Genomic DNA, 20001 nt, shown 5'->3' on the forward strand with positions numbered 1-20001 from the left:
GAGAAGTCAGTGCTTCTGAATATCAACCAGTTCTCACGGCTGGGGCCCTTGGTACTGGTGGCCGGTCATTTTACCTCTCTACTCCACAAACTGGGGTCTAGAAAGGATCTCTAGAACATCATTTAGCACCTAGTGTGTACCAGGCATGGGTCTTCAAAGAGGAATAAGACACAATGCTTGCCCTCAGGGAGCCCACAGCGTAGAGGGAGAAGAAGGAAAAGAACAAGTTCGGATTGATGAGAGCTGCCATTCACGGTGGCCTGCTCTGTGCCAGGTGCTTTACTCGTGTTCTTTTCATAATTCTTAAAATGACTCAAAGGCAATGCTTCTTAAAAGTTGAGCCATGGACCACTTATCAGAATGCAGATTCCTAGGCCACACTCTCACCGAATCAGAATTTACAAGAGTTGGGTTAGGTGTCTTCATTTTTGACAAACATCACGAATAACTCTCATGTACTTCAAAGTTCCAGATTCCCCCCCCCCAGGGGGGATAGATATTTCACCTCAGTAGATTTCATCAATAAGAAACCAAAGCTCAAAACAATTAAATTGCTCAGGACCAGCCAAAGGACAGGTTGTAGATATATGATTTATCAATCAGTGGTTGTTGATGCCAATTTAACGCCAACAGGAACCCCCACTTTGGGATCTGGTGAAGAAGGAAACTACTCAGTGCAAACAGCTCAATAGTGGTACAGCTCAGTTATGAAACATCACTGTTGGGGCTCAGCTTATCATTTGCGATGAGCTACACGGCTCTGCCCAGCTCTGATCCCACCCTCCTGCTCTGCTCCTGTCCCTTTGTGTCTGCTCCAGTGGGACATCACTGGGACATGTTGATGCTTCAGCTCTAGCTGGAGAAACAGTCTCCAGTCTTTGGTGGAAAGGGCAAGTGTGCTCCCCGAGCTGGAGGGGAGCTGACTTATACAGAGAGAAGTCCTGTCCTCTGGTCCCCGATTAGTCCATCCTCATGAAAATGAGAACTCCTTATTCTCACAGTTTGATTGCTCCCAAAAGCAGTGTCCTGATTGGTCAGAATGGAGCCACTCTGATTGTTTGGTGAAGATACTGATGGGGGAGGGGGAATATAGCTGTGCAGCTCTGGTGGGATGGGGAAAGCCTCAGGTCTATTGGTTGAAATACTATTCCAGGAACTCCTTTGTAAGGACTGGCTCAGCTGGCAGGAGCATAGTGCAGGCAGGCAGCTCAGTGTGGGAGGCAGGAAGCTTAGCGCAGGTTTCTCCCTGAAGCATCACCCTGAGAGGTGCCTGTGTAGAAATGGCTGCTAGGATCTGCTTTTAAATATGAGCCCAGTTAGCCACGGGTGCCCTGCTTTGTAGGTATCTTTTTTCTTGGTGTTGACAGATTCAACCCCAGAGTTAGGGTGATGTCTAGGAAAATTCTGGTTTATGCTGTAACCCCTGTAATTAACAGATATCCCTTTCAGTCTCAGAAGCATCCTGGATTGGATAATAAATTATATGGCTACACCATCAGAAGCCCCTAGCCATTACTCTGCACCATGCTCCTACGCCTTCAAAAAGGTCAGCGAATGTGGTTATGGAAACACACAGAAGATGGGGCAGAGGGGGAGGGTAACCTGGCTGGAGAGGCAGAGTGGAGGTGGAGTGGGAGGCCGGTCAGGGAAGACATGTCAGTTGTGATACCCAAATCCTCTCTCTGCCTTTAGGGTAGCGTTGTAGACAATGGGGAGTCTACAGAAGGAATTGATGAATCGCTGATGTCCGTCTCCATTGAAAGCTGCAGCCACCACAGCAATTATAATCACATCGAAAGCTACATAGTGCTCACTCTGTGCCCAGCACCATTCTAACCTTTCTGCATAGAGGAGCATGGAGGAGCATGGAGGCTGAAGAGCAAGCAGAGAGAGGTTAGGCTGCGCAGCAAGAACATGTATGCCTGGGAAACTAGGATGACAGTGCACTATTGACCAAGGACCCAGGAGTCCAGACACCCAGCTTAGTTGCAGAGCAATTTTGGATGCAGCCTCTGCGATCTGTGACCTTTCTGGAAGACGTGGGAAAAGTCGACACCAAGATCCTGAGACGAACATTTGATGAAAAGGAGCTCCCTTTTCCTTCTCCAGGGACCATTAAGAACAGAGCTGCCTGCACATCTTGACTGGTTTAGATACAGACTTGCCCGGAAGCAGGAAGATGGAGGAGATGACCTCTGAGGTCCCTTGAAACCCAAGGGGTCTGTGATCATTACAACCACATGTCAGGACCCGGAGACATTCCTGTTTCCTGCTGCTCCACCTGGGGCCAGGGCTGCAGAGCCCTTTGTGTGCACATTTAGTGGATCATGCCCCTTTTCCTGGGCCTCCGGCCACCTCACCAGCCTTCGCTGCCCTCCCTGCCCCCCAGTAGGCCCCTCGGCTCTTTCTTTTCCTGGATCTCCCTTGAGCTTTCCCCATAGGAGGAGCCTGGGTGTAGGTGCAGGACATGGGTCCTCCTTCTTTCTCTCCACTTCATCTCCAACACACATCTGGATTTTCCAAGCCCAGCCTGGAACCATATTCTTTCAGTGACATGGAGCAGGACGCCCTCGCCCTAAGAGAGTCAAGACACTCTCCAAACCTACCCTTGCAAACTTGCATCCTCTCTGGGGAGCAGAGCCAGTGGCCATGGTGGCTGAGGCTGTGGACAGATGTGTCCAACCTAGCCAGATGTTCTGTCCCAGCCAAATGCAGCTAAATCACTGAGTGTGTTTTTAACCCAGAAGGGCAGTGAAGGGCATCCCCTGAAGACTCTAGGCCTATGCATATATTTCTTATTTAGATCATCCTGAATGAGGCAGCTGACGGGAAAGGACTGGCCCAGGGCCCAGCCACACAGAGGTTCCTTGGAGCCAGCTGTTTGGCTGGAGCAAAATCGACAGTGGTAAAGAAAGCTTATTGTGGGGAGAAGGGAGAGAGAGAAGTGGGGAGAGGGCAAAAAAGGGAGTGAGAAAAGAGAAGAAAGAAGTGTGGAAAACAGGATGAAGATGAGGAGAGAAAAGGGGGTGGGAGAAGAGAGTAGAATGTGGGGAAACAGGAGAAAGGGGTGTGTGTTGCTGCCACAACAGCTTGTGGAAACAGAGATTTGGGGTCGAGTTTGATCTTGGGCCTAAAAGCCATTGAAGCATTGGGGTCAGAGGTAGGGGTGGGGAGGAAGGGAACAGTGAGCTGTGCTTAGGCTATTTGATTCTCACAGTAGAATCTCAACACCTTCAAAACTCAGCTCTTGGGGGAGACTCTAGACACAATCTCTATGGAGAATGGGGGGCTAGGAGAAGAGAAAAAAGTGTTAGAATAACTCTGAGGTGCAGTACACTCAATTCAGCTCACACTTTTTAGGCACCTACGTTTTCTATGGCAAGCTTCATGCTAAGCACTAGGCATAAGAGGGGTAAATGAGATGCAATTTCTGGCAACACCCTGGGGAAGACATGCAGTGTGTTCAGTAGGCAGGAGTGGGTGCATATGTCTGCAGGGCTGGGGTACTGAGATTCTATCTAGGAGAGGAAAATACACATCCATTCTTATGTGTGAGCTGGGGATCTGCGAGCTGCAAAGACCCTTGGAAAGTCAGCTTGTAGGATGGCCCCCCAAACTGCCCAAGATGAAGGATTCCTTCCAGGCTAGCAGGTCCCCAGAAGAGCAGTACTCCAGCTCATCAGGAGAGTAGATACTAAATCCACAGATCACTCAGGAAACCTCAGATAACACTGAGTGAAACAGAGTTTTTTCCTCATTGTTTGGAAGGATTTTTTCTTATATTGTTTGTTGGACTTTGGTTTCGCCTGTAGGATATACCAGAGCCTTGAATCTGTAAATGTGCACGACTTGGACAGTACGAGCTTTTGGGGGCTGACGTAGATCCTGGGACTGACTTTGAGTTCTGCTCCAGCGGGGTTAGGAGCTTTCCTATGTTGAACTGGGAAAGAAAGGCGTGGATGGGGGCACTGGTCCTTAGGCCCTGCCTGGGAGGTCTGGGCCTCTGTCTGCATTCTACCTGTCCCCAAAGCTCTTTGAAAACCCTTCAACTGGATTAAAGATTTGATTAACTCGCCTTTGTTCTCAGTGATCTGACCTTGGGTGAACCGCTCCAATTCTTTATGGCCCTTCCATTTTCTCCTCATTGAACCGCGATAATGAGCCTCGATTCATTCCTGTCTCCAGGGGCTACCTTTCCCCAAATCACTTCTGTGTGGGATTGTTAGCATCTACTTCCCTGATTTGTTTGGCATTATTTCCTCCATAGGTTCTGACTCTCCAGCTAGACTGAAACGCCTCTTCTGATAGCCGTTCTAGGTTTCCCCAACAGTGCGACAAGATGGAATAGGCTGAGACCTCAAGTCAGAGGACCTGATTAGCTTTCCCACTCTGCCACTTGCTCCCAGGGGCTCATTTCCTTCTTCTATGAAAAAATGGGTTAATTAAGCTGAGGGAAAGTGATTTATAAATTAAGTTTCCATAGACTCCTAGTTACTTCTATTAATCATTTGTCCAACTCATGCCATGTTGCAGGTATTGTGCAAGATGATGAGAATCGGCGATGAGTCTCTGGTTCGTCCACCTCATCTCATTCAGGCTGCACGTTTATAAGTATGATGATTGTGGAAAATCAGGCTTATATACTTGAAGAACGCCTCAGCACTTCGAAAAGGGAGATAGATACATCAAAATGCAGGAATGAGTTCTAGGGGCAGCCATAATCCATAATAAAAAGCAAGCCCATGGGACACGTTACTTTTTATTCTACAAGGAGAATTTAGAAAGTACTTTTGCACTCAGGTAACCTGGAGGTTGGGGATTTGGGGGGAAGGGGAGGACGAAGGAGGAGGGGCAAGCACGGATTGAATGGAGGTGGGAGGGGCTGGCGGCGGAGCAGACACACCCCCAACACGGACGTCCTAGGAAACAAGGGAATGCTGTGAAGCTGTACGACCTTCACGGCTCCATCCTGGCCCCCTTAAGGACCACCCTGGGAAGTCTTCTAGAAAAGCCATCCATCATGGACAACAGTCTGCTTTCTTTCTTCCCTGGTTCAATATCCATAGCACAAAAATGTGCTTTGCTAATGTAAACCTTGTGCTGGCTGGCCGCTCGGAGGACCGTGGCACCGAGCGGCAGAGGGGGAAGCTGGTGTGTGGGAAAGAACACACACGCACAGGCCAGAGCTCCCACGTCTGTGGACCTGTGCACACTCACACTCGCATGTGCGTGCACACACGGGGGGGCGGGGACAGTGACAGTGACAGTAGGGAGGCAGAGCGCGGGAAGGACTTGCTCTCCACTTCCCCAAATCAAGCAGGGATCGTAGCCGCCCTCGTGTCTTTCTCAATGATTCAGAGGCTGCTCAGTATGTCTGGCTGGGGTTTTCACTGGCTCTTTCATACCTTGTTGGAGGAAGAAAAAAGAAAGAAATAGATCAAATTTCAGTTCCCCTCAATTGCCCTGGATTTGTGCAACCAACTGTCATTGTGAGACTGCCTCCCTCCTCAAGGGGGCCTGCACGTGGCTCAGGGTCTGCATCTAGCTCAGAACAGGCAGCAGCTCCTCTTTCCGCTGGTGAAGGACAGCCCACCCACCAAAAGTCCCCATTCCACCTCTGTAACCTCTGGTTTAACTCATGGGGCTGTCTAAAGGAAGAGACAAGTCAATGATAATTTTATTACATGCATGTGAATGAAAACCAAGTGTGAGTGTGGAATGAGCCCTGACCCAAGTTTTAGGAGACCTGAGTTCTAGTGCTGGATCTGTAGTTACTGGCTGTGTGACCTTAGTCAGGTGGCTGAAGCTTTCTGATCCTTCTAGAAAACTGACCAGGGAAGATGACAGTCTCTGAGGCTTTCCCTTTCTGACCTTCGACAGAAGTCTTATCCAATAGTGGTTATCTGCTTGAATGAATTGTTGCAGAGGCATGGATAATACAAAACAGGGGTGAGCTGACTTTAATTCTTTTCTATTTTACTTTCTGTTTGCCTCTGGAATGTAACTGGAGCATACATTCAGACACAAACTTCCTCTCCTTCCCTGCCCCCTCTCTTTGCTCCTCTGTTTAGCCCTCCTGGCCAGGAGTGGGGGTGGAAGAATGTAAGGCTGGCTGGAGGTGTGGGGGGAGGATACCAGAGAGGAAGGTTGCTGGTTGGAGGAGGGAGGTGGTGGGGGAGGAGTGCTCCAGGCACTGGAGAATTGATCAGCTATATGATCATTCTAATCCCTTCCCCATCAGAAAAGGTAGGAGATTGTGAATAGAACATTCCTCACATGAAATACCGGGTATTTTTGCCTATGAGAAGCCCCAGGAAAACCAGTGGTGTGCGTCTAAATGATGAGTCTCAAGGAAAATAACCAGAGAAATCCTTGTCCTCCCTCTTGTCAATTAACATACGTTTGCCTTAGTTTCCAGCCAAGATGCGGCCCCTGCAAAGCTGGGATTGCTGGGGCAATAGTCATGCCGATGGGAGTGGAGACTGGCAAGGGAGATGGGACCTTCACGGGGAAGTAAAGGTGCTGTTGCTGCCATTTTTACTCCACCATGTCTTGGCAAAGGGGACACATTTCTTTTGCAGCAGCGCCCGCTATGTGAGCATATACGGTAACTGGTAACTGAGGCATTCCAGAGTCCAGCTGCTAGCCAATCAGGAGTTGGGGCCTTTCTGCATTTTTCCTTTCAGAAAAAGTTTTGGGTCCTCTAAGGAGCAGCAAATCAACTGCAGTCTACAGAGTTGTCATCCCCTCCCCCAGTCTCCCACCCGCTGTCCTATGGACGGATGTGTGTGTGTTAAATGGAACTTGGTCCCCATTCTGGAGAGAAGCCCATGGAAACACATAGTCCCAGGTGTTGGAAATGTAGGTGCTGGGGAGAGGAGAGAGAAGCTGGCCCACGTGGAGGTGGCTGATCAGCTGGAGATATTGTTGGGGTGAGGGCAGCTGGAGCGGGAAGGAAGAGAGAGAACTGTAAATATGTGCATCTACAGGTGTGTGCGTGTGGCCCCCATGGCCTCCCTACCAGACTGAGCAAGTGGAGAGGTGATGGGAAGTACAAGTGGCTTGATTCAGGAAGGGAAAGACAGCAGCTATTTCCCCAAGAGAAGGTCTCAAGAAGCAGCTGCAAGCTGGGAAGGGCCTGATGACAATGGAGCTGCCTGCTACAGGAATGAACAAGGAGAGACGGGCAGGGGGCTGCAGTCTAACTGGGCTGTGGAGGTCAAGTTCAGAGCTGGCCAGCCTCAGATTTCCCTCTTGGTCTTGAGTCGAAGTCCTTACTCTCCTAGCTCTCCTTCCTTCGTAGCCTTCACCCAACGCTGCAACTTTGCCCGGGCTCTGTGGTCATGACCTCTGCTCAGCTTCCAGGCTTGGTTCTCTTTTCTCCCTCAGACGCTTCTAATGCCCGTGTTCCACCACTTCCAGTTGTGCCCTCCTATTTCTTCCTCACTTAGTTCTCCTTTTAGTCAAGGCTGGATAGGCCCAAAAGGCAGTGGAACAATTGACTGGCAGCCTGGAAACAGGGCATCAACCCTCTGGGCACATTTCTTGGCACTCGAAATATTTGGGTTCCTTAAGTCTTCCCTTAATACTGCCTTTAAATGCTGCACTCTTATCCAGATGAGGAAACTGAGATTAAGAAAGGTAAAATAAGTATCTTCCAACTCAGGCACTGGCCAAACATTCACAAAGCACCTGCTACGTATGCTCCTGGACCAGGGACTGCGACGATAAGGTCCCTCATCCCTGATCTAAGCTACAGCCTGGATTCATGCCCTGCCCAGCAGCAGCAGCATTATTTAGGCACTTCTAAGTAATGCAGATTCTCAGGTCCCACCCCAGATGTGCTGAACCAGCAACTCTGGGAGCCTGCCCAGAGATCCATATCCCCCCGGGGACCCCAGTGCTCACTAACATATGGGCAGCACTGCCCTAGATAACCGTCACACTAGACCTACCCTGTCTGAGGACAGAGTCTGGGCCACAGAAGCACTTGAGGTCAATTTTTTAGTCCCAAGGTTCCTCTTTCAATGATTTTACCACAGAAGGAAGTGGAGTATTTATTCACAGCAGGCCTGGGTGTAACTCCCATTTTTAGATGCCATGGCCTCAGCCCTTTTGACCTTTCGTCTGGCCTTTTGAGAATGAGGATGGTCAGCTACAGCTCGTTTTACTCCCTGTTCCTTCTTTCTCCTAATGATTTTAAGCTTTTCCTTTGACAAAACTTTTCAGAGGTATTTTAAAAGTGGAGGTTTTAAGGATTGCAAGTGTAAGAAGGCATACCACAGGAAAGAGAATTTCTATCAGACAGAATAACAAGAAATGCAGCAGGAGAGATTTAGGTTAGTTAATCAGTTCAGTACCATGGAGATATGGATGTGGATTTTTTTTGATTAGTCTCAATTTTAAACACAGCACTCTAAAATTCAGTACAGTTGTACTTGGGAGAGGACATTAAATTTTTTTAACTTACTTGGAAAGTGATTGCTATGTGGTTGGAAGACAATTAATGCATTATGAAGGAAATATATATTTAAGAACTAGGGAAGATTCACCAGGGAGATTCCGTCTGGTCCAACAACTTGTGTGATATGAAAGCACAGACAATTTGACAATGGGCCTCCTCGGACAAAGAGTCTAAGTCTGGAGCTGGAGGTTTAGGTGACTTGGGTGTTTTAGTTCTGATTCTTCTCACTAACAGTATGATGTACGCAAGTCCCTTAATTTTTCTGTGATTCAATTTCTCATTTTTAACATGGAGGTAAAAACACCTTTCCAAGACTTCCATTTTGTTTTCTTTAAATTTTTTTTTTATTATTATTGGGGAAGGGGAACAGGACTTTATTGGGGAACAGCGTGTACTTTCAGAGTTTTTTCCAAGTCAAGTTGTTGTCCTTTCAATCTTAGTTGTGGAGGGCGCAGGTCAGCTCCAGGTCCAGTTGCTGTTGTTAGTTGCAGGGGGTGCAGCCCACCATCCCTTGTGGGAGTTGAGGAATCGAACCGGCAACCTTGTGGTTGAGAGCCCACTGGCCCATGTGGGACTCGAACCAGAAGCCTTCGTCGTTAGGAGCCGGGAGCTCCAACCATCTGAGCCACCGGGCCAGCCTAGATTATTATTATTATTATTTTAAACTTTTCATTTTGAAATTGTTAGGAGATCATTTTCCATTGGTCTCTCATGTTTTTGCACGTTTTGTGAAGAGGCAAAGAGAGCCTTTTGCTCTGGACTATCTTATTAAGAATGTTTATATAGGAATAGACTTGGATAATGGTGAGAATGTCTACCTTTGAAGAAGAGGGTTTGTTTGTTCTGCAATATGATAAAGATAACGCTTCTGTTCAGGGCAAAGTTTGGGTAGGTTTGCTTACTGCCTCTTAGAAGAGGTTGGAGTTTCTTAAGCCACATGATACGAATTTACCACCTGTGTAACATTTGTCTGGCCCAACTGTGTTGCTCTATGAGACTTGAGGAGACAAGTGGAGCCAGTGTGACTATGAACCTCATGCTGCTTGCTGTGCCATGCGTAATAAATCCCTTTGTCTCTGACCCAGGAGTATCATGTCTTCTGCCAGCGTCCATGAAACTGTGGTAGGTTCTGATGTTAGCTTACGATGTTAACTTAGGGTAAAATCGTAGATCCTGCACAGTCCTTGACAAATAATTTCAGACTTGTGAAAATGATACAATGAATTCTCATTTACCCTTCACTCAGCTTCCCCATGTGTTAACTTAAAAAAATGACAGCACAGATCAAAGCCAGGAAATTAACACCATATACAATTACGCTATTAACTAATACTATTAATAAATCCAAGGATCTTATTTAATTTTATCAGTTATGCTACCAAAGCCCCCTTTATGAGACAGGATCCAATCCTGAATAACAGTACATTTTGGCTCTTCTATACTTTAATCTAGGTTGGTTCTCAGTCTTTCATGACCCTGACACTTTGAAGAGTATTGACTAATTTTCTTTTCTTTTCTTTTCTTTGTAGAAAGATGCTCAATTTGGATTTGACGGATATTTCCAAATATTAATACATTTTGGGGGGAAGAAGACCACAGCAGTGATATTGTGCCTTTCTCAGTGCATCCTTTTAGGAAGCCCATGATGTTAATACATTACATTAGTGGTGATGTTGGCTTTGACCATGTGATTAAGGTGGTGTCTTCCAGGAGTCATCTATATAAAGTTATTAATTTTTTCTTCGTAATGAGTAAATATCTTGTGGCGAGATTCTTTGAGATTATGCAAATATCATGTTTTTCATCATACTTTTGCCTACTAATTTTGGTGACAATAGTTTGATAATACTTTAAAGAATATACTACTTAGCAGATGGGACAACAATAGAAGATCTCAGAGACCAGAAATGAGAATAACCTAGAATCTAGAAGAATGAGCAAGTACTTACATTTGCCCTCCCTGGTGACCTAGCATAGCTTTTAACAGGTCATGCACTGAGGATGGAAGACAGAGTCTAGGATCCATCCAAAGTGAGAGGTCTAAACTGGGGATCCATTCCGAAAGCTATGACACTCTTAAAGGCTCACTTTCAATGGACAAATCAAGAAAAAAATTCACCCTCTAGAAGAAAATAGGCTATCTGCCCTGGTACAGCACATAAGAGAGTACAGGGGAAAGTCTCCCCTGGGAATCTAATTGTCTACTCATTCCCACATGGGTTTTGACCTGACATTAAAAAATCTTTTAGTTAAAATTTTAGCTGAAAGTGGCTTCAGAATGATAGCTCTCCTAAGCACTTGGCAAAAGCCAATAGAGATACTCTCTGAAAAAATACACTTTAAAACCTAGTCTCAAAGAATTTCCTCCAAAGGATGAATGTGATTCACAATTAAAAAGATAATTTTCACAAAACAAGGAAATCAGAAATCCATGAGCTGAAAACAAATAAATTGCAGATTCAGACATATAAAGACTCTAAAAATTTAAAGATAAGATGCATACATAATATAAGTTAATTTTTATGCTTAAAAAATAAAGAGGGTATTTAAAATACGATTGAGGAAGAAGTGTCTATCAGCATTGATCAGACACATTTGAAAAAAAATCAAATAGAATTAGTAGGAAAATGGAAAAATTATTGAAATTAAAATTCAATAGATTGAGTAAATAGGTTAGACATAACTAAGAGAGAGTTAGTGAATTGGAAGCTATAGTTAAAGAAACCCCATAGAATATAATAAGGAGAAACAAAGATGGAAAATATGAGAGCAGTAAAGAGACATAGAGGTAGAGTGAAAAGTTTTAATGTGGTGTAATTAGAGTTACAGATAGAAAGAAAAGAAAGAGAATGAGAAAGAAGGAATGCTAAAAAAGATAATGACTGAGAGTTTTTCTAAATTGATGAATGACGTGGCTCTTCAGAGTCAAGAAGCCCCATAAATCCAAGCAAGATAGGTTTTGACATATTATAGTAAAACTACAAAACATCAAAGACAAAGAGAAGATCTTAATAGCTAAAGAAAAAAGACTGTTTATCTACAAAGGATGACTTTTTAGTAAGCTAAGAAAGCTTCTATATATATCCCCAGCAAAATAATCTTTCAAAAATGGGGATAAAATAAAGCTATATTAAACAAAGAAAAACTAGCTGAGTTTACTACAAACAGATGTTCACTAAAGGAATTTCTGGGCTAGGATATATTTCAGGAAGAAAGAACAATTCCAGAAGGAAGAATTGAGATACAAAAAGGAATGATGATTGAAGAAAAGGACAAACACATGGGTAAATCCAAATATTGAACACAGCAATAACATTAATGAGTCATTTCTAGGTTTAAAAAACAGATAGAACTAAAGTAGGCCAAGAAAAGCACTAAAGTTGGAATGAGGTATAACTAGAGTTGGAACAGGCTAAGGTCCTTGTACTGATCAGGAGATGGGAAAAAATATTAACTTTGAATTTTAAACTAAATAACCACTTAAAGAATAGAAATGGAAGAGTTTAACTTCAAAACCCATATAAGGAAAAATAGAGTTTTTAAAAAATGTTTAAATGACAAATGGCAAAAATGAGGGGAAGAAACAAAGAACAATACGATAGAAATAATCCAACTATATCAGTAATAATTATAAATGTACTAAACTTTCCCATTAAAAGAGTGAAATAATATTAGACTAAGCTCTTCCATGAAAGGGCAAATACGGTTAGACTAGATTTAAAAATCTAATTTATGTTGTCCACATTTCAAACTTAAAGACACTAAAAGGATGAAAGCAAAAGCATGAGAAAAGATATACCTGAAAACGAGTAATAAAAGAGGAAGTTGTATAGTTATATTAATATCAGAAAAATTATTATAAAGCCAAAAGCTTTATGAGACATAAAGAGAGACATTACATAATGATAAAAAGTTCAAGTCACAAGAAAGATATAACAATCATAAACTTGTACGTAACCAGCAATATAGCTTCAAAATATATAAAACAAAATTGTAAGAACCAACAAGGAGAAACTGACAAATTTACATCGTAGTGGGAAGCTTTAATATTTTCTGTCAATATTTGATAGCTCAAGCAACAGAAAAATAAAAGAATATGAAGATTTGGGCAATGCAATTAACAAGCTAAATCTAATGGCTGACTATAGAATTCTATACCTAAGAAATGGAAAAGAGACATTTTTTTCAAGCATACTTGGAACATTTAAGAAAACTGTCTACACGCTATGCTATGAACCAAGTCTTAAGAAGCTTCAGCATGTTACAGACTACATATTATGACTACAAAGAAATTAAGTAAGAAATTAAAAACAAAAAGATGACTAAAAATATAATCCTAAATTTGGAGATTTAAAGGCACACTTCTAAATAACTCCAGGGTCATAGAAGAAATCATAATGGAAATTAAAAATACTTAATATTGATTGATAAGGATAACATTGCATATTAAAATGTGGGGAATAAAGTTAAAACAGTGGTTAGAGGTGGATTCAGAGATCGTTATAGGAAAATATATGCTTATATACTTATATATTAGGAAAGAAGAAAGTCTAAATAGTAACAAGGTAAATGTCTGAATTGAGAAATTATAATAAAAGAATAATCATCTAAAAAGTAGAAGAGGTGAATTAGTGAAGAGCAGAATTAATGAAACAGAAACATAAGATAAAATAGAGAGGATTAACAAAGCTGAAAGAGACTTTGTTTAACATGTTGATAAAATTGAGAACTGCTGGCAAGAATGACTAAGAAATAAAGAGAAAAGGCACAAAAACATTATTGGAAATAAGAAAGAGGTACATACAAGCTACTTGTATGGATTGAGTTGTGTCCCCCCAAAAGGAATGTTTAACCTCCAGTGCTTGTGAATATAATCTTATTAGGAAATAGAATCTTTGCAGCTGTAAGTAAGTTAAGATGTGTCATTAGAGTGGTCTCTAATCCACTATGACTGCTGTCCTTATAAAAAGGGAAGAGATATAGCTATAGACACAGGGAGAACACAACGGAAAGATGAAGGCAGCGAGTAGAGTGATGTGTCTACAAGCCATAGCTTGCCAACCATCATCCGAAGCTAGCCCTATAGAGGCATGGAACAAATTCTTCCTCAGAGCCCTCAGAAGGAAGCAACTCTCTTGATACCTTGATTTTAGATTTTTAGCCTCTAGAACGGTGAGACAATACATTTCTGTTGTTTTAAGGCACCCAGTTTCTGGTACTTTGTTATAGCAGTCCTTGGAAATTAACGCACTACTGCAGCAGGAATGAAAATATGAGAGAATATTATGTCATTTATTGCCAATAAATTTGAAAACTTAAATGAAAAGGACAAATTGCCAGCAAAATATTAATTGCCAAAATGGACTCAAGAGGAAATTGAAAACCATTAAATTTGGGTGATGAGTAGTTAACAATCTCCCTACATAGAAAATATCAATCCCAGATGATTTTATAGGTGAGTATGCCAAACATTAAAGGAAGGATAATTTCAACATCATTTCAATTCTTCTGTAGAGTAGAAGAAAAGGGAACATTTCTTAAGACATTCTGTGAGGCCAATATAATCTTGATACCAAAACGGACATAGTTATCAGAGAAAAAGAAATCACAGAATCATTTTTTCACTAATGACTATAGATGCAAAAATCCTAAACACAACATTAACATATTGACACTAGCCACATAGAAAAAAAGATAATAAATCATGACCAAGTTGGATTCATTCCATAAATGCAAAGCTGGTTCAGCATTAGAAAATTTCTAAATGTAGTTCACTACATAACACTTCATTAAGAGAAAAAAAAAATGATCATCTCAGTAGAGAAAGAAAGCATTTGATAACATTCAATATTTGTTTTATGATAAAAAGACCTAGTCCTTGCCCAACTAGGAATCAAAGGTGACTTCCTTAACCTGATAAGGGTTTTTTAGCATACATTCATGAATGTGTGAGCTCATGTGCGTACACACACAAACAGAGTTATAGTAACCACATATTCCATAGTAAAATATTTAAACATTTTCTTTAAAATCAGTAATAAGCTAAGGCTATTTGCTCTCATTGTTTTTATTCAATGTTGTTGGAATTCTAGCTAGTACAGGTATTCCTCATTTTATTGTGCTTCACTTTATTGTGCTTTGCAGATATTGAACGTTTTACACATTTCTTTTAAAAATATGTATTTATTTAAGTGTGTTTGTCCAGGACCCATTAGCTCCAAGTCAAGGAGTTGTTTCAATCTAGTTGTGGAAGGCGCAGCTCACAGTGGCCCGTTTGGGGATCGAACTGGCAACCTAGTTGTTAAGAGCACCGTGCTCTAACCAACTGAGCTAACCAACCACCCCAACACATTTTACAAATTGAAGGTTTGTGGCAATCCTGCATCCAGCCAGTCTATTGGTGCCATTTTCCCAATGGCATTTGCTCACTTTGTGTCTCTGTGTCACAATTTGGTAATTCTCTCACTATTTCCAACTTTTTCATTATTATTATATTTGTTATGGTGATCTGTGATGTCCTTATTGTAAATGTTTTGGGGCACCACGCACTGCTTCATATAAGGCAGCAAACTTAATAAGTGTGTGTATTCTGACTTCTTCAGTGACTGGCCGTTCCCATCTCTCTCTCCTTCTTCTTGGGTCTCCCTGTTCCCTGAGACACAGCAATGTTGAAATTAGGCCAATTAATAACCCCAAAATGACCCCTAAGTGTTCAAGTGAAAAGAAGAGTCAGTCAATGTGGCAAACTCCATTGTTGTTTTAAGAAATTACCACAGCCAACTTTAGCAGCTAACATCCTGATCAGTGGGCAGCCATCAACATCCAGGTGAGACCCTCCACCAGCAAAATGATTATCACTTGCTGAAGGCTCAGACGAAGGTTAGCATTTTTAGCAATAAAGTATTTTTAATTAAGGTATTTTTTTAGACATAATGCTATTTCATACTTAACAGACTACAGTATAGTGTAAACATCACTTTTATATGCACTGGGAAACCAAAAAATTCATGACTCGCTTTGTCACATTTGCTTTATTGTGGTGGCCTGGAACCATAACCACAATATCTCCAAGGTCTGCCTGTACAATATGAAAGAAAAAAAAAAGAAAGTTATAAAGAAAAGGAAAGAAATAAAACCACCATATTTGCAGATTATATGACTGTCCACATAGATAACCTAAGCTGTTTTTCAGACAAATTACTGGGATAAATAGCAAAGTTTATCAAAGTTGTCAGATAAAAGATAACAATACAAAAGTTGATTTGTATGCACCATCAAAACCCAGATATTTAATTTTAAAAAAAAGATAACACAAGGGCAACAAAAAACAAGACACCCAGGAATATATTTAACAGATATGCAAGACTTCTATGAGGAAAAATATAAAATTTTTCAAATTATCAAGTTATCAAACTTCATTTGGAATACATAAATGAAATGGAGAAACGAGCCATGATTCTGACTAGGGAGATGTAATAGTGTACCAGTATAGATTCCCTCATTTTGATTTATTTGTAGATTCAATGAAAGTACAATTAAAATGCCAACAGGTTGGCAGTTGCAATACTGCTTTGTTTCTCTGGGCCATCAGAGTCCTGCTGTTGGGCTGGCACCACCAGGTAAGCGTGGGAAATGCCAGGAGGCTGCTGTCACCGCTGTGCCCGACAATAAATTTAAAGGAGGTAAAAACAGACTAGAAGTAAGAATGAGAATGAATTAAAAGAGAGAGAGAGAATTAGTCTTTAAAGAGCATGGATAAGCAAGAGTATGCTGAGGTCATCAAAATATTGGGAAATGGACGATTAGAGGCAATGTGCTTGGATGGTGGAAAGAGCTCATGCCGTATCAGAGGAGAACTGAGAAAGAAGAGTTTGGGCACATACCTCAGGGATTCTACTGGTTGGTCTGCGAGACTAACAGGATAACAGAGCTGATGTAATTTAAAGTACAACGCAGGTGAAGGTAGAAGTCTGAAGGCATATGGCAAGCTCCCAGAACATGCTAAAATCAATGAAACAGACACATTTGGGCCTGGAGATGATGATGAAATCTAGTTTGATGATATTGGAGATGGTACAGACATTGATGATATCTAAATTGAACTCAAAGTTTCTGAGTATTGTGCTACACTTTGGATTTTGGCCATCACCTGTTAAGAAGTATAAAACTTCAGTAAGTATGAATGAAGTTTGTTAAAACACACTGATTAATTTTCGCTGTTTTAAAGTATTTATTATATTTCTTTAAAAACTAATGATGTTCAATTATCTTAAGTGAAATGTTAACACTTTATTCTTTTGATGTAATGGAATTTAGGGGTAAAAGACCACAGTATCTGCTATTAAAACAATAGAAAGAAGAGAGGGAGAGAGAGAATCTGAATTAATAAAACAAATGCCTTTTAGTTAATGGATATTTTGAATAAATTGCCTTATCATCAATGGGCTAGTTCCAACCAGTCTGTTTAGAATCTTTTTGTATGTTCAGTTACCTAGATGTTCTCTTGCGATTTTTGATACAATTTGAGGGAGGCAGAAATCTACAATTGAAATTAAAAAAGGGGGCTATTTTCACATTTGTGTAGCTGTATGTATTTTTATACTGTTTGATAACATTCTTTTCATCATTTTATGTTGTCACCAGAAAAAAAAAGCATTTCAAAACACAGCTTTTAGAATATGGGTTTGAGTAGCAATTTTGAATTTAGAAGATTTGTAGTAGCAAAAATTCAGTGTTAGGTAATCCCAATTATTTTAACATTGGAAGCATTAATATATTAGTTAATAGTATTTTTTACTTAATGTAAAATTTCTTAAGCAAGACAACTTTTAATGGCAAAACAAGTAGAATAGTTTTTACTATTCAAAATAGGTTGTGTTAAAATATGTCATTTTATTGTCAAAAGTCACCTGTATTTATAACCTATAGTTTTGGGTTTTATGAACAATGAAATTACAGTATATAAATCAAAAATTACTTTCAGAATACATTCTATAAACTAGGCCTTTCTTAAGTCATTCCTTAACTGGCCTAAGAAAAAGGAAGGAACCATAAGTTAAGAAATACAATGAAACGTCACATGGAGTATATTTTGGCCTTAAACAAACAAACAAACAAAATCCCAACAGGCGGGAATTTTTTCCTTTTGGTGGGCTATGGCAACTTGATTCAAAAATTCACTTGAAGCACAAAAGACCAAGAATAGCTGAGATACTCCCAAAGAAGTCAAAGTAAGGAGCTTATGTTGTTAGATACCAATACTTGTAAAAAATGATGGTAATTAAGATAATAGGTACTGATGAAGGGACAGACAAATAGATCAACAGAACAAGATAAAGTCCAGAAACCAATTCATACATTTTTAGAAACTTGACATGTGACAGAACTGCCATCGATGGAGTTCAAACAATGGAGAAAAGTACAGATGACCCAATACTGGGGTAATTGGTTAAAATCGTATCTGTACCTGACACCATATACACACATACATTCAGATGAATTAACAATTAAAATATGAAAGTCAAAATGTTAAATATTTTAAGGAAACATAAGCAAGTATCTTTATGAATTCAGGACTTAGAAGGAGTTTATAAACATAGCTCAATAAGCAAAATTATTTTAAAAAATGCACTGGTAATTTTAACTGTGTTAAAATGAAGCATTTCTGGTTATCAAAAATTACTATTGAAAGAGTAAAAGGGTACATATATACTGTTCATAATACATAAAGACTTCATCAGATTATTAAGAAAAACACAACTGAATAGAAAAATGAGGAAAAGACACAGCAGGCATTTTATAAAAAAAGGAAAGCTGAATAGCCAAAGAGCATAAGAAAGAATATCCAACTTCTCTAGTGTTCTGAGATGTGTAAATGAAAACCATCATAGGTACAATTTTAAGTTAAAAAGTCTGACAATACCGTATGTTGCTGACAATGTGAATCACTGAATAGTTTAATGCACTGCTGCTGAGGGTGAAAACTGGTCAATCACTTTAGATAATGGCTTGGTCTTCTCTAGTAAAGATGAAGAGTCATAGTCCCAGGGACTCAGCAATTCCACACATCGGTTCAAACCCTGGAGAAACTCTTTCACAGGCACACTATTAAGCCTGTGCAAGAATGTCCATTAAAACATAGTTTGGGATAGCCGAAAACTATACACAATCTATGTACTAACCAAGAGTAGAATGATTAAAAAAAAACTGTCTTGTAGACATACAAAGGAATACTATATGCTACTGGAAATGAAGGGACTAGCAGTATATACATCAACATGGATGGATCCAAAATTATTGTAGTAAAAAAAGTAAGCAAAGAATACATACAGTATGATTCCATTTATGTAAATATAAAAAAAATAAACCACATCCCAAATTCAAGGCTTACTATAAAGTTACAACAGTCCAAGACATTGTGGTTTTGGCCTAGGCTAGAATAAGGACATAGATCAATGAAGCAGAATAGAGAGTCCAGAAATAGACCCACACATATGTGGTCAACTTATTTTTGACAGAAGTACCAAGGCAATTCAGTGTGAAAATATAGACTTTTCAATAAATGGTGTAGGAACATTTCAGCATGCATATGAAAAAAAGAATAAACAATGATTCATACCTCACACCATGAATAAAAACTATCTTGAAATGAATTATAGACCTACACATAAAACCTAAAACTTCTAGAAGAAAACAGGAAAAACTGTTAAGAGAATAAAAAGATAAGCCTCAGACTGAGAGAAAATATTTGCAAAATACATATTTGACAAAGTGTTGGTATCCAGACTATAGAAAAAAATGCTGGCAACACAATAATAAGAACACAACCCAATAAAATGTTGGCACAAAAGATTCCAACAAACACTTCGCCATTGAATAGATACAAATTACAAGAACAGCACATGAAAAGATGTTCAAGATCTTTAGTTATTAGGAATATGCAACTTCAATCACAACGAGATGGCACTATATACTTAGTGGTTAAAATAAAAACTGACAATAGGAAATGTTGGTAAGGACATAGAGCAACTAGAAAGTTGTTAGTTGTAATGCAAAGTGGGCACAGCAACTTTAGGTAATGGTTTGGCGTTTCTTAAATAAGTAAACACATTTTTGCCATCTGACCTAGCAATCCCACCCAAGAGAAATGAAGTTATGTTCACACAAAAACTTGTGCACAAGGGTTATAGTAGCTTTATTTATAATTTTCAAAAACTGGAAACAACCCAATGATCAATGGTGAATGGATAAACAAACGGATACATTGGAATACTACTCAGCAACGAAAAGGAATGAACTGGGGGGGAGGGGATTAAAAAAAAGGAATGCACTAGTCACATGTGGTCTGACAATTAAGTTCGTGAACTCATCCTAGAAAAAGTGCTACATGCCTCATTGCTGAATATCCCTATTGTCATCTTCGAAGTACTCCCCTTGGGAAGCTATGCACCGATGCCAGCACCTAGTCCACCCTTCAAGACAATTTTGGAACTTTTTCTGGAATGGCCATCAGAGCTGTTATTGTATTACTCTTGATG

The 20001-nt window shown here is 40.5% G+C and overlaps 1 pseudogene across 1 annotated transcript; it reads left to right on the forward strand.

Annotated features, from left to right (window-relative positions):
• The first annotated feature begins 16004 nt into the window (after positions 1-16004).
• LOC308501944 (eukaryotic translation initiation factor 1A, X-chromosomal-like) lies at positions 16005-16560 on the forward strand (annotated as a pseudogene). The gene has a single exon. The product of its transcript is annotated as a eukaryotic translation initiation factor 1A, X-chromosomal-like (transcript).
• The last annotated feature ends 3441 nt before the right edge of the window (positions 16561-20001 follow it).

Source organism: Rhinolophus hipposideros (genome assembly GCF_964194185.1).
Source record: "Rhinolophus hipposideros genome assembly, chromosome: 9".
NCBI lineage: Eukaryota > Metazoa > Chordata > Mammalia > Chiroptera > Rhinolophidae > Rhinolophus > Rhinolophus hipposideros.